Consider the following 13,835-nt stretch of genomic DNA (forward strand, 5'->3'; position numbering starts at 1 on the left):
GCTGAAGGGGTACGGACAGTTCTGAAATTGAAACATGTATTAATTGGCTGTGATTGGAAACCTAAGGCTTGTTTTGATGTTTTCGCAACTAGCTGGAATCAGGCAATTAATTTAAACCAAGCACTGAGCAATTGAAAGCCAGTTGAATTTAAGTCTGATGGTTTTGACAACCGCAGGCCAATGCTATGGTAAGAAAATTGAAATGTCATCCAAGGTATATAAGGTGAGGGTTTTTTGAAAATCGGTGTGAAAGCAAACAACCTTCTGAGAAATAAGCATTTGGCTCTCACAAGAAATCGTTAAGCTCTCTAAGAAAGTACCATCTATCCATTAAAGGTACCACAACACTTCTAGCTAAGAGCCCTCACAGAAGGCCTCATGGAGAAAACATCTGTGACAGTTGGATCAGCAGAAGAAAGGCATTTATGACTTGAGAACAGCAGAAGAAAGGTGTGTAGACTTTGAGAGACTAAGTTTTAATTTATTTTCTTATTATTTGGGTTATGTTAGTGGGACTTGTGTTCACTGTTAGGGTTAAATAAATAAATTGTTACTTGTTGCTTATAAAGTGAAGGCAGTGCAGGAATCTCCTGTGGCTATTTCGTACAAAACAGATATACCATTTTAGATACTATTGAGGGGAATGGCCTATCAGAGGATAACAGCGGCAAATTTCATGGCACCGTGGTTGGCTCTACTGCAGAGGGAGGGAGGAATAGGCATAGAAATGCTATAGTTATAGGGGATTCAAACATAATGGGAATAGATAGGCGTCTCTGTGGCTACAAATGAGAGTCCAGCATGGTGTGTTGCCTCCCTGGTGCTAGGGTCCTGGATGTCTTTGAGTGATTGCAGGACATTCTGGAGGAGGAGGGCGAACTGCCAGTGGTTGTGGTACACATTGGTACTAATGACGTAGATAAAAAGAGGGATGGGGTCCTGAAAGGAGAATTTAGAGAACTAGGAAGAAAGTTGAAATGTAGGACCTCAAAGGTAGTTATCTCAGGATTACTACCAGTGCCACGAGCTCGTCAGAGTAGAAACAGCAAGATATATAGAATGAACACATGGCTGAAAATAGCGTGAGGGGGAGGATTTCAGATTCGTCGGGCATTGAGACCAGTTCTAGAGGAGGTGGGACCTGTACAAGCTGGATGGGTTACACCTGGGCAGGACCAGAACTGTTGTCCTTGGGAGTGTACTTGGTAGAGTGGTTGGGGAGCGTTTATACTAGTGTGGCAGGGGGATGAGAACCTGGAAAGTAAGGCAGTAGAAATTGAGGGAGAGGGAGAATCCAAGGCAAACACGATTAAGAACAAGAGCAGGGAGGGAAACGCTGCTGAAAAGAGCAAGGGAGGTGGTCTGAAATGCATGTATTTCAATGCGAGAAGTATAATAGGCAATGTAGATGAACTTGGAGCTTTGGAACGATGACATTATTGCGATTACAGAGACTTGGCCGAAAGAGGGATAGGACTGGCAGCTGAATCTCCCAGGATTTAGATGTTTCAGATGTGATAGAAAGGGATGCAAAAGGGGTGGGGGAGTTGGATTACTGGTAAGGGAGTATCTCACAGCTGTACTGAGCGAGGATACATCAGAGGACTCATGCAGCAAGACAATATGGGTAGAACTCAGGAATAGGAAAGATGAAATTATAATGATGTCCTATACTACAGGCCTCCCACCGGCCAGATGGAGGTAGAGGAGAGAGTATGTAGAGAGATTTTGGAAAGATGTAAAAACAGCAGGGTTGTTGTGGTGGGTGATTTTAACTTCCCCCATATTGACTGGGACTCAATGCTAGGGACTTGGATGGGACAGAATTTGTAAGGACCATTCAGGAGGGTTTCTTGACGCAATATGAAAACAGTCCAACCCGGGAAGGGGTTATACTGGACCTGGTTTTGGGAAATGAGCCATGCCAGGTGAGTGAAGTTTCAGTGGGGAAGCATTTTGGGAGTAGTGATTGTAACACTGATGGATAGGGATAACAGCAGTCCTCAGGTGAAGTTGTTAAATTGGGGGAAGGCGAACTCCAACAGTAATAGGTAGGAACTGGAGAATGTTGATTGGAGGCAGCTGATGGAGGGTAAATCTATATTGGACATGTGGGAATATTTCAAATGACATTTGATGAGAGTTGAGGATCAGCACGTTCTTCCAAGAATGAAGGATAGGTATAACAACTTAGGTGAACCTTAGATGACCAGGGATGTTATGACCTTGGTCAAAAAGAAAAAGGAAACAGGAAGAAAAAGGTCTAGGAGGATGGGAACAGACAAAGCCTTGAAGTATATAAGGAAAGAAGGAAAAAACTTAAACAAGGAGTTAGAAGGGCTAAAAGGGGTAATGAAAAGTCATTAGCAAACAGGATTAAGGAGAGATACAAGGCTTTACATAAAGGGAGAGGTAGCCAGGGAAAGGGTTGGTCCACTCAAGAACAAAGGAGGGAATCTATGTGTGGAAACCAAAGAGGTAGGTAAAGTCCTAAACGATACTTTGTGTCAGTATTCACCAAAGAGAAGGAATTGGTAAGGCTGATCTCAGGGAAGGAAGTGTCAAGTTTCTAAGCCAAGTCACTATTAAAAAGGAAGAAGTGTTGTGCATCTTAAAAAGTATTAAGGTACATAAATCCCCAGGTCCTGAAGGGATCTATCCCAGAATATTGAGGGAGGCAAGAGAACAAATTGCTGGAGCATTGACAGACATCTTTGTATCCTCCTTGGCCACAGGCGAGGTCCTGGAGGACTGGAGAATAGCCAATGTTGTCCCGTAGTTTACGAAGGATAGCAGGGATAATCCAGGAAATTACAGGTCACTGAGCCTTATGTCGGTGGTAGGGAAATTATTCGAAAAGGTTCTCAGGGACAAGATCTATACGCATTTAGAAGCAAATGGACTTATTTGCAATAGCATGGTTTTGTGAGGGGGAGGTCGTGCCTCACCAACTTGTTCCAATTTTTTGAGGATGTGATGAAGATGATTGGTGAGGGAAAAGTGGTTGATGTTATCTACATGGACTTCAGTAAAGCCTTTGACAAGGTCCCTCATGGCAGACTGGGTCAGAAGGTGAAATCACATGGTATCAGGGGTGAGCTGGCAAGATCGATACAGAATTGGCTATGTCTTAGGAGACAGAGTGTAGTGGTGGAAAGATGCTTTTCGGAATGGAGGGTTATGACTAGTCATGTTCCATAAGGATCAGTGTTGGGACCTCTGTTGTTGGTGATCTACGTAAATGATTTGGAAGAAAACATAGTTGGTCTAATTAGTAAGTTTGCAGATGATACAAAGATTGGTGGAGTTGCAGATAGTGAGGAGGATTGTCAAAGGATACAGCAGTATATAGATCAGTCGGAGGAATGGGTAGAAAAATGGCAGATGGAGTTTAATCCAAACAAATGTGAGGTGATGCATTTTGGAGGGTCTTGTACAGATGGAAATTATACAGTGAGTGGCAGAACTCTTAGGAGTATTGATTGCAGAGGGAGCTGAGTGTGCAGGTCCACAGACCACTGAAGATGGCAACGCAGGTCAATAAGTTTAGTAAAAAAAGGCCTATTGCATTAGAAGGGGCACTGAGTATAAGGATAGAAAAGTTATGCTGCAGCTTTATAAAACTTTAGTTAGGCCACACTTGGAATATTGCATACAGTTCTGGCCACCACATTACCAGAAGGATGCGGATGCTTTGGAGAGGGTACAGAAAAGTTTTACCAGGATGTTGCCTGGTATAGCGGATTCTGGCTATGAAGAAAGGTTGGATAGACTGTGTTTGTTTTCTCTGGAATGCAGGAGGTTGACGGGTGACCTGATTGAAGTTTATAAGATTGTGAATGCATGGATAGAGTAGAAAGTATGAGGCTTTTTCCCAGGGTGGAGGAGTCAATTACTAGGGGACACAGGTTCAGGGTGCAAGGGAGGAGGTTTAAAAGAGATGTGTGTGGCAAGTTTTTCACACAAAGGATGGTTGAAGCAGACACAATAGCATTCAAGAAGCACCTGGACGGATACACGAGTAGGAAAGGATCAAAGGATGCTGTAAGTGAAGACATTTTCAGTATGGAAGGGCAGAATGTGTTGGCACAGGCTTGGAAGGCTTAAGATCATGTTCCTGTGCTGTATTGTTCTTTGTTCTTTGTACCCTTACTGAGTGCATCTCTGATTTCCTGTTTGATACAATCCCCAAATGCACAACTACTGTTTGGTAGTCTGTACACAACTCCCAGTAATGTCATTTTCCCTTTGGTGTTCCACAGCTCCACCCATACAGGTTCCACATCATCCAGGCTGATGTCCTCCCTTTGTATTGTGTTAATGCTCCTTAACCAGCAACGCTACTCCACCACCCTTTTCTTTCCGTCTATCTTTCCCGAAAATTGAAAAACCCTTGACATTGAGTTCCTATTCTTGGTCACCCTGGAGCCAGATCTCCGTGATCCCAATTACATCATGTCCATTAATAACTATCTGTGCAGTTAATTCATCCACCTTATTAAAAATGCTCCTCGCATTGAGATACAGAGCCTTAAGGCTCATATTTTTGACATTTATTACCCTTTTAGAAACATGGTGTAATGTGGCCCTTTGGTTTCTCTGCCTTCCACTTCCACTTTTCCCCTTAATGTCTCTTGTTTCTGTCCTGATTTTACTTCCCTCTGACTCCCTGCATTGGTTCCCATTCTCTGCGATATTAGTTTAAACCCTCCCCAACAGCATTAGCAAACACTCCCTCCAGGACATTCGTTCCAGTCCTGACCGTGTGGTTTATATTGGACCCATCTCCCCCAGAACTGGTTCCTTTGTCCCATAAATTTGAACTCCTCCCTCTTGCACCATCCTTGAAGCCACGTATTCATCTTAGCTGTCCTGCCATTACTATTCTGACGACCCAAATACTATGCTGCCTCTTTTTAATGAGCATGGGAGGCATTTTTAGTTGTAAGACAGGTGACCATTCTTAGTGCTGCTGCTAACTTCTTTATTGAGATAGTTACTTTCATTACACCTGGCTTAAACGAGCAATACAACTTAAGACCTATCTTGGCCATTTCAAAGGCTCATATGCGCTTAAATTATTTGACAAAAATGTAATAATAAACCTTGTTAAAACAGTCGCAATAGTAATCTGTGGAATGCAAAATTTGTATAAAAGCTGTTATTTTAATTATGTTAAAATTGAAGTTCAGCCACTGAAACCTGATTCAAAAATTTTAAGACAGTTGGAGGAAACCTACACCAGAACACATTATTGCAAAATTGTATATTTATACACTTATCTTTCAGAACTTTATGGTGTTACAGCAGTTCATATTATTAAACCTATTCAATAATTTACTTGTCACTTTGAAAGGTTCTAGCTGTCTGATTGACTTCTGACCTTCAAGATGAACTATTACATTGGATGAGAGATCTGTAATTCCACTTTTCTGGATCTATATTTTACTGTTGCATTTATAACTAACCAATAAATTCAAACTTTTGGACTGTGAATTTATATACGAAGACAAGGTTTATCCTGTAGGCTAATGCAGATTAAGTATAGTTGACATGGCCCAAAGATTATCCAGTGAAAAGCAAATTCCTTCAAGTGCTGAGGCACATCTAAAAAGCTACAGTTAATTTCCCCAAATGGGAAACTCTCTTTGTGAACATTGCCTGCTGAAACTTAAAATTTAATAAAATGTTGAAGACTCATGCCAAGTTGGATTAGTTTCTTGAAACATATTTCCTGTTATCAAAGCAGAGAGGCACCGTGTAGGTATTTGATTTTACGTAGTTATTTCCCTCCTTTATTAATTGCAGGAAGACTTATCTGACCTTCTCCTGCACATTGGTGCTTGTCCTCCAATTACCAAAAACTGTTCTCAATATTCTATTGTACTAAACAGATGGTAGGACCAATGTTATACGCCTGGATTGAGGCCCAAAGCAGCATCTGAATTATTAAAATTAAAAACATGGAGTAGATTCACACCGAGCACTTGCTCATTTCAGACAAGTAAGCTAAACTCCAAAATGAAGCCAGTTTCAGAACTTAGACAATACCATTGGATAGATATCAGAAATAAAATTCCTGCACACAACAGAGTTTTGATCATAAGACGCCATTTCTGCCACCTCCAGCAAGATGCCACCACCAGACACATATTCCCCTCCCCTCCCTTGTCCGCCTTCCGCAGGGACCATTCCCTCCAGGACACCCTGGTCCACACTTCCTTCATTCCCAACACCTCCGCACAGCCCTACAGCACCTTCCCCTGTAACTGGTGAAGGTGCAACACCTGCCCATTTACTTCCTCCCTCCCCAGTATCCAAGGGCCCAAACATACCTTCCAGGTGAAGCAACACTTCACCTTTACTTCCCAGAATCTAGTCTACTACATTCGCTGCTCACAATGTGGTCTCCTCAACATTGGGGAAACGAAGCATAGACTTGGCGACCGCTTTGCAGAACATCTATGTTTTACTCGCAAAAAAGACCCTGAACTACCCATTGCCTGCCACTTCAATGCACCACCCTGCTCCCTGGCCAACATCTCTGTCTCTGGCTTGCTACAGTGTTCCAGTGAAGCCCATCGCAAGCTGGAGGAACAACACCTCATTTCTGCAAAATGTGTCGGTGCAGGCTTGGAGGGCTGAATGGCCTGTTCCTGTGCTATATTGTTCTTTGTTACAATCAGATCAGGTTAGGTTGTGGATTAGTAGGTTAAAGTGGAAATTTTTGAAGTCTGCAATCGATATTAATTTGTCATTCTGTACTCTGAGGTAGAGTCGTGGCAGACATATTTTGTCACAACTCATAATCAAGAGTTAGTTAAAGGGTTTAGTAACAATTATTCATGGATCATGACACCAAATGTGAAAGTCTTAAATATCCGGATGGCTGTCAGGTTGCAACTTGAGTACTTTCACTACACTAAAGCCACATGCTCAACAATGAGAAAATAGGAGGCCAGACATGCATACTGCTGTAATCAATTCAGTGTCTATCACAACTTGAATTAGTTCTTAAGCAAATGCTGCAGAAGCTTCACATCTTTAACATTTAACTTTTACACAAAAGAATGCACTGCTAGAGGAGGTGATAGAAGCAGGCACAATAGCAAAGCATAACCTGCATCTGACAGATATATGAACAGGCATGGAATAGAGGGATATGGTCCACGTAGAGAGAAATGTCTTGACACAGTCTTGGTGAGCTGAGGATGGCTACAATCATCACATTTTACGGTCATTTGCATTACTCAACATGCTGCTTACGATAAGTTTATTGGGCAGATTTTTCATCAGTAAACTGTCAAACCAGCACTTGTAAAATAGCTAGTGATAATATCCTTCTGAGAGGCATTCAACTGCTGTGAACCCAGGGTGGATCTACCAGAACGGCCCTGGTTATGGAGGTTCAGAGTCAAGTCAACTTAGTCAACCTGACCCGACAGTCCATCAGGCTACTGTTGATAATTGACAGTGTGCCTCAGGAATAGAACCTGAACATGTGGAACTGTCAAATGGATCAAAAGTTCTTTCTATCTGGATCCAGATAACCCTGCAAATCAGTGGCCTAAGGCAAATATAACACAGTGTGGAGCTGGAGGAACACAGCAGGCCAGGCAGCATCAGAGGAGGGGGAAGGGAGCTCTGAAATAAATAGTGAGAGGAGGCGTGGGGCTGGAGAAGGTAGGTGGGATGGTGATAGGTGAGTGCAGGTAGGCAGTGGTGGGGATTGGTCAGTGAGATGGGAGGAGCGGATAGTTGGGAGAGAAGACGGACAGGTTGTGTCAAGTTGAGGCAGGGATGAGAGGAAGGGTTGGTCATGGAATGAGGCTGGAGGTGGGGAGATTTTGAAACTGGTAAAGTTCACATTGAGACCATTGTGTTGTAGGCTATCAAGGCAGAATATGAGGTGCTGCTCCTCCAGTTTCCGGGTGGCGTCATTGTGACGCTGGAGGAGGCCCAGGATGGACATGTCATCCAGGGGATGGGAGGGAGAGTTGAAGTGTTTTGTGACTGGAAGGTGTTATCGTTTGTCGCAAACAGAGCGCAGGTGCTCTATAAAGTGGTCTCCGAGCCTCTGCTTAGTCTCACCAATGTACAGGAGGCCACATCAGGAGCAGCGGATGCAGTAGACCACATTAGCGGATGTGCAGGTGGACCTCTGTCTGATGTGGAAGGTTTTTTTGGTTCCTTGGATGGAGGTGAGGGGGGAGGTGTAAGAGTAGGTGTAGCACTTGCTGCTGTTGCAGGGAAAGGTGCCGGGGTTGGTGGGGCTAGGGGGTGTGTGGAGCAGACGAGTCGCGGAGAGAGCGGTCCCTACGGAAGGCAGATAGGGGTGGGGAGTTCATCAACTTTACTAACACCTTTCATCCAACCTCAAGTTCACCTGGACCATCTCTGATACCTGTCTGTCCTTCCTGGACCTCTCTGTCTCCATCTCTGGTGACCGATCAAAACCGATATCTATTTCAAGCCCACCAACTCCCATAGCTACCTAGACTACATCTCCTCTCACCCACCTTCCTGCAAGAATGTGATCCCCTACTCCCAATTCCTCCGCCTCTGCCGAGTCTGCTCCCAAGATGAGGTGTTCCACTCCTGAATATCCCAGATGTCCTCTTATTTCAAGGACAGCAACATCCCCCCCCCTTCAGTGGTCGAAAATGCTCTTAACCGCATCTCTTGCGTTTCCCGCACCTCTGCCGTCAGATCCCCTCCCCACAACAAAAACAAAGACAGAATTCCCCCTTGTTCTCACGTATCACCCCATTAACCTCTGGGCTCAACATATCATTCTCCGCCACTTCTGCCACCTGTGGTATTTGTAAGATAGCATTGGTGCTAAAAGACATGATTAGGCAGATATACTTTTAATTTGCAAACTATTATTCCATTAACAATTTAATCTTTTGCTTCCAATTGTTTGAAGTGTCTGGGCACTTTGCCATACATCTAACCACATCCTTTCAATGCTTAGCATAGTCATACTGGTGAACTTTTGCTCCACATTAAAGTGAATTATACATACATAAAAACATAATATTTTATTTGCAATTTCATCGTGCCATATTTCTTCCCGTATTATTTCAAAGCTATTTTTACTTACATATGATATGAGTATAGTCTAGATGTACTGGTACACAGGAATTTGTTGAATTTGCCTGTGTTACCACATCTCCAGGTCAGGTACAGCATCAGACACAACTTCAGCTTGAATGTCTATGAGTCAGGCAATTACATGAATGTTGTCTTACAGCTAGAAATGGCCATTAGATTGGGCACTTGGTCTCATTGACCAGAGATTAGGGTCTTTTCTAGACCTGATCAACGGCAGCTTGAGTTTAATTTTCTCAGGGTTAACTAGATTTCCGCTACAATACCACCAAATACTCAATATTTTCTACTTGGGATTTGACTTTATTCATCTTAATGTGTACATCTAGATTCCATTCTATTGTTTTGTATCATCTCAGTAATAGTGTTTGTTCTTTGTTATGCACAATGTTTGCCCAGTAATTAGTTATAGAATAAGGTGGAATTTATTGCTGTTCCCAGTGACAAATTTGGAGGAAAGTTTAACTTGAAGAGGCAACAGTGTAGCAGGTAGGGACTGTGCCCTTCCCACCAATTAATGCCCACGTAAGGACCTCATCAAACTGCTACTGGTATTAGCACAGGGGTGAGAGGAGCTAGCCATGCAGAAAACTGAAAGGCTGCCCAATGGACTCCCACATTCAAATGCACCATAGGTGATCGAGCCAACTGGCATTGAGAAGGGTGGGTACCTGCTCAGACCCACCACCTTGCCCTTGCTGCCAACAGCCCTTGCCCATGACCCCAACACAACAACAATTCTAGGACTTGAATAGGTGTTGTATTAGCAGCAGCTACAACTTATTTAGTGGTGTTGCTATTCTTAGAGTTCAGATTGGTTTGCAGCTCTTGTGGAGTAGGCAGCAAGGCTTCCACCCCTGGGTTCTTGATCCTGAAAATCTTCCAAACCTCCTGGAGGCATTCTGCACCACATACATTTTTCCCAAAGTCTGGATGACTAGAACTGAACGCAATATTCTGTTCGTGATCTAACCAGAACTTTATACAGGTTAAGCTTAACTTCTGTGGTTATGTAGTTATTACCTCTATTTATGAAGCTTATGATCCCATATACATTGTTAACAACTCCTTAGCATAATATCCTACATAATATCCTACCTTCACAGATCCATGCACATTAACTCTACACTGCTTCTTCTACACTTGATTTACCCAAACTATGAGATCAATAATGGTTTTTTTTGGGGAAATTTGCTACTACTTATGAATTAGTACACTTCATTCCTAGGATTTCCTAGCTACCCACAACAAAATGAGAATATAAGAAATAAAAGCACAATGTGCTGAAAATAATCTGCTAATCAAGCAATTCCTGTAGAGAGACAAACACCAGATTTTGTAGATCACAACATTAAAATCATCAGCAGTCACTATTAAGTGCTAATTGAACAGTAACTTCCAATGTCTGTTTACATGCAGTTTTTTTTCAATTTTTTTCTCTGTTAGTTTTGTTTAATTTAATCTCAGTGTATGCTTTTACTTAGAATACTTAACTCAAACTTACATTTTATGTGCAGAATCTTCCCACTCCCTGAACAGTGTGTGCTATGGCATGAAATTTGGCAAAATCGGGAGAGGATTTTGAATGATGTCCTTCGTGAATGTGAGATCAAAAAGACAGATTTTCCAACCAAGGGTTTGATGTCAAGACCACTAGTCTCAATTCTCAGTAGTGAGCGATGGGAGAACAATTAACATGGATTTTTGCTCATTATCACCCACATTACTACCCAATCTTATCTCATTCATATGCTGTCTCCCATTCTCCCACCTGTTGGATAGAAACTCGACACCAAGAATTCTTAGCATGAGCAGGTACCTAGCATCTCCGTTTTTTTTGCTTGATCTTCCAGAACTCCATCTTGGACACGTATACCATCTAAGGGCATGGTCCACAGCAGCAGCTGCACATCATCCCCCAGCCACGGACCTTGGCATCCAACATATACCAACTTCTGCACCCTCATTACACATCTCCAATCTACTTCAAGTATACTTCTGCACTTTAGAGCGCACTGCCACCTTTCTCTGCAGTGCTGCTGCAAGGACATGTTGTGTAGTGTGTCATGCACACAACTCACAAATTGGACTAGGCTACATTGGGCTGCTGACTTAGTTCCTCAGTGCACAGTTGTTTGGAATTCGAAGTGAGCGTCATTGGACTGTAAATGTTAACTTTGTTTCTTGCTGTACAGATGCTGCCAGACCTACTAAGTTTCTTCAACATTTTTTGTTTTTATTTCACTTTGCCCCTACTTTGCTTGCAGTGTTTCCTTGTTTTGCCTGCTCAGCCATATCTTAAAAGCACTCAGTACTTCTGCCTTAGAAGTTGTTTGATGCAGACTCATGCCATGTCATGGTTGCTTGCAGTAAAGGGGGAATTGTTGTATATGGCATAACAAGGGTTAGGGCTGGATGAACACAGCAGGCCGAGCAGCATCAGAGGAGCAAGAAGGCTGACCTTTCGGGCCTAGACCCTTCTTCAGAAAAATATGGCATATTATTGCATCAGTCTCAGTCCTACAGCAGCCTATGCAGCAAACACACTGAATGTGTATCAATTAAATGGCCATATTTCAAGGTCAAAGGGGAGTAGTTCTTAGTTAAGTCGGGGATGGCTCCTGGTACATTCAAGGGCAGCACAACACACAGTCTAGGGGCATGGGCATAGTGACTCAGCTACTTGGGATGATCAGGGTCAGGGACTCTGCCTCATTTCAGTTCATGATATGGAGGTGCCGGTTTTGGACTGGGGTAGACAAAGTCAGAAGTCACTTGACATCAGGTTACAGTTCAACAGGTTTATTTGAAATCACAAGCTCTTGGACCGCTGCTCTTTTGTCAGGACTTCACCTGATGAAGGAGCAGCACTCTGAAAGCTTGTGACTTCAAATAAACCTGCTGGACTACAACCTGGTGTCACGTGACTTCTGACTTTGACTCACTTCAGTTCAGGGAGTGGGTCACAGTCACAGTCACTGTCAACCTGGTAGATCCAGTGCATGCACTCAGGAATCACAGATCATCAGATAGGAATCTGTACTGAGAAGAATAACAGGGCCTGTTGGCCATCAGTTGGGGCTGTCCAACCAAGTCAGTCACAGGGTTCAGCTCAATGAGTATCGAGCGAAGGGTTACCAGGGGACACGTGATAAGGAACTGGAGGGGCTCAATGATGGGATTGGAGGCAGCAACTGGGATGTTGAGGGGACCCAGGATAGTGAAGGAGGGAAATTCAAAATATAAGAGGGTGGAGCCAGTGGTACATGGGAGGACATGGGATACTGGGGAGAGATGTTTATAGACAATCAGCACGTTGTGGCCTTGATGGGGAGGCTGCATTATGATAGTGTGCAGGATTAAACTGTAGGAATGGGTCTGAAGGGTAAGAGTAGCAGTTGTAATTCCAATATGTAGGTGGCACCACGTGGGGGATCGCTAGTGAGTGGCTGCCCAGGAACTGTCTGGTAGAGAGGGATATGGTGGTTTTGTTGGGGTGGTCATGCGTGGGGTGGTGTTGGGAGTGTTGGGCATGAAGATCAGACTCACGGTATCCAGTGTGTTCACTGTTTCCTTCCATGATCTCTTGATTCTTAAATGAGACCTACAATTGAAAAATGGCTGTGACCACATCTAAAATGTGTGGAGTACACTTTGTTTTCAGGGTCAAAACATGGACTCAATATCTGAGCCATAGGAGGCTCTTCAAAGGGCAATTGTATCAGTCATGCACTTGAACAGTACAGGTTGAAGTCATTTACAATCATTGCATTGTGCATGTGATGAAATACTCATTTGCCATGATAAGTGCAGCTCCAACAACACTCGCAGAAACTTGCTGAAAATGACACGGCCAATTTCTGGTAAGAGTTCTACTTTAATTATGTTTTAACTTTCTGCTTTAGCAAAGATACTTTAATCTCAAGTGGTGGAAGGTATGGCCAGTTGCTTGCCATGTTTATACAGGTCCCAAGTCCTTTGCAGAGAATAGTGCACTGTTTCAGACTCTTGGGGCTGGATTCTACAGGGATGAATTCAGGGTGAAACTGATCTTAGCAATTCTGTAACCCACATCATCTGTAGTGCTTACACTTTTATTTCATTTGTAATTGAATGTACATAAAGCTAATTCCCTATTCAACAGGCTACCGTACATAGAATGCCTACGGTGTAGAAGGAGGCCATTTGGCCCATTGAGTCTATACCAATTGCCCAAAGACAATGCCACACAGAAAAACATGCAATATTCTGTGGTTGATTCAATCAATTAGTTAGCTATGCAGACAAAGTTTGCAATGTGAGCAGTTGTGCCAGGTTAGGACCCCTTCATAGGGACATGGCTCCATTTATCTTATAGTCAACATTATATAAAGCAGGCAATTTGGTCATTAGTTAGTTAATATTTTTGGCAACCACGTGTTAAAAAATGACAGGCAAAGTTTCTACATATTATCAACAAAACAAGTAATGATAAAGCAGCTGCTTCATTGTTCTTTATTCAGTGTTGAAGTTCAGTGAGGCATATTGGGTCTGCTTTTCACCAACTGTTTAACAAGGGTCTTTGTGTGGTTTTTGTCAAAATCTCTACTCCCCAAAATGTCCGAGGTCACTGTACCCTCTGCCATAAAAGTGCAAGCTTATAAATGTGACGTTTCAACATTTGCTAAATTGATGCTGGTATTCAAATGGGAACAGCAGCCTAAGTCCAACCTGTGATTAAA

The sequence above is a fragment of the Rhincodon typus genome, chromosome 3 (genome assembly GCF_021869965.1).
Source record: "Rhincodon typus isolate 14 chromosome 3, sRhiTyp1.1, whole genome shotgun sequence".
Classification (NCBI taxonomy): domain Eukaryota; kingdom Metazoa; phylum Chordata; class Chondrichthyes; order Orectolobiformes; family Rhincodontidae; genus Rhincodon; species Rhincodon typus.